This window comes from Brassica oleracea, unplaced genomic scaffold (genome assembly GCF_000695525.1).
Source record: "Brassica oleracea var. oleracea cultivar TO1000 unplaced genomic scaffold, BOL UnpScaffold01020, whole genome shotgun sequence".
Classification (NCBI taxonomy): Eukaryota; Viridiplantae; Streptophyta; class Magnoliopsida; order Brassicales; family Brassicaceae; genus Brassica; species Brassica oleracea.
Window position 1 is genome coordinate 1 of NW_013617594.1, and position 2,342 is coordinate 2,342.

Genomic DNA, 2,342 nt, shown 5'->3' on the forward strand with positions numbered 1-2,342 from the left:
ATAGTTTAAATCCTGCCGACAGATCGAGGAAATTCCGACGGAATTCCAGTCGGAATTTCGACGGAAAAGGCTAGTTCGTCGGAATTTTGTAAAATCCCCCAACGGCTCTCCAACGGCTATAATATTTCCTCGGAATTCATCGGTTTTTTCCGAGGAACACATTTTTCCTTGGAATTTCCTCAGAATATTCCGACGGACTGAGGTTTCCTCGGAATTCCGTCGGTATATTCCGAGGAAATTCCGAGGAACCCCAATTTTGTGTTTCCTCGGAATTTCCTCTGAAATTCCTCGGTATATTCCGAGGATTTCATTTTCTGTCGGAATGTCCGTCAGAATACCGTTGTTTTCTTGTAGTGAATGATCAAGCATGCATTCTCCAAAATTTTTGAAAAGGAAGTGGCATAAAATAATTTGAAAAGGAAGATATGTATACTTTGTTATATGAAGGCACCAGTCACACTTACTTATTTGGTCCTTCAAAAAGTAGTCAGAGTTTCCCATCTTTATCATGCACTATTAGTGGCATATTTTGCCTCGTGCTACTGAACTCAAGAATGTTCAAGACTTTGTACAACCTGCAACAAAAAGCCATTTCAGGACTCGAGTTAAAGATTAAATTAAGTTTTGATGGCATACATCAAAAAAGAGATGGATAATTTTGTCAATTTGGTTGATGTGTTGAACTCTAGATCTGGCCTCGTTGACATAGCTGGTTCTGCCAATTCGAGATGTAATATTCCGCATAAAATAACATTGAAAACTTGACCCTTCTGTTTGAAGAAAAATATAGAAAATTCACCTTTGATTGATCAAAGTTCTGAGCTGGGAAGCCTTGAAACTGGGAAAGGGAAGCTTCACATCAAACAAAGGATTTCCCTCGATCAGCTTCTGCAACTCAGTAAACATTATATTCCTGGCTGATTTTGTATCACCATATTTTAACAATTTCTCGTTTTCCCTGTGGAGATATCAAACACACACACACAGTCTTTTTTTTTTTGAAACACACACACACTCTTAAGCACCAAAGTGTAAGCTTTCTAGAAAATTCAGTTATATAAAGTGAACAGAAAATTTACCTAAAATTCTCTAGAGCCAGAAGCTGAGTGATCTCTTTGTAAAGTTGGTTGAAAGCCGCAAAAACTTTCAGGTCTGTGGCTAATATTTGAGCAGATTTTGCTTTGTCATTTCTGCAAAAAATCATACAAACACTATTAATCAAGAAAGAGCATAGACATACCAACATTCGAGCAATAGTTTTTTTTTTCAAACAAATCATTACCAATCTGGAGCTTCAATATACTTCTGCTTCCTAATCTCAAAGGAAATTTTCATTCATGACTAAATTTAAAAGGTTAATTTCATCGATTTATAATATCGAATCAAATCAGATCAGATTTAGAAAATTAAACTTAACATAAGCTTGCCAAGAGTTTATGAAGAGATTCAATACGAAAGTTCTCTAACGAAAAAACATCTTTAATCTTCTGCTAAGTCGTCTCTTCGGCCGTGGCGATTCAGTTGCAGGGATCTAAACGGTCGATCTATACAGAGATTTGCGTACTCTGATCATAATACAAACTCTAACTCTTCTTCAACACGCCTCAACTGGGTTTCAACACGGCTCGACTGGGTTTCGTGCAGTTGAGTTGGAGTTTGTCCAGCCATAGCTGCGGTGGGTATTTCATATAGGTTTGGAGAATACTTGAGCTTTGTAAGTAGCCAAAGGGTTATATAGATGGAGATGGGGAAGTTGAAGAGAGTCGCCAGGTTGAGATTTTTGATCTGATATCTTTTTTATTATCTGAGAAACATTATTAACAATTAACCTTATCTTATCTCTATGTGTGATTAACCAAAATGCCATTACTTATGTGTCATCATGAGAATCATTCTCACAACCTTTATTAAATAATTCTTTCTTGCCTAGACTAATTACATGTAATGCCATTATTTATTATTTGGATCCTTTCATACAATATACAATATGATTCTTTATTGCATTACTAAAAACCAATTGATAGTTGTAAATAATATATGAATTGTGATTACATTACTAAAATTATGGTGTACACTGACGGTTATTAACAATACACTTAGACAACTACGAAGGTTGTCTTTCCCAAATGTGGTGTGGCATAATATTAGTGTATTTTTCGATGTGTATACTGCATTATTTTACAAATTCGTAGTATAATATTAGTGGATTCTTCGATATATATGTTGTATTATTTTATAGAAGTTAGCATACATTTAGTGTATTTGTCTTAGCTATTATATCATGGCTATATAACAAATTTCGATAGCTAAGACAAAAATCCATATTTTTATAATATATTGTT

General features: G+C 34.8%; 1 long non-coding RNA gene across 1 annotated transcript; it reads right to left on the reverse strand.

Moving 5' to 3' along the window:
• Nucleotides 1-353: 353 nt before the first annotated feature.
• LOC106320682 lies at nt 354-1,770 on the reverse strand. Its single transcript, XR_001265895.1, has 4 exons — nt 1,283-1,770; nt 1,080-1,190; nt 800-958; nt 354-575 (listed from the first exon to the last, which is right to left on the reverse strand). It is a non-coding gene; the product is annotated as an uncharacterized LOC106320682 (long non-coding RNA).
• Between the last annotated feature and the right edge of the window lie 572 nt (nt 1,771-2,342).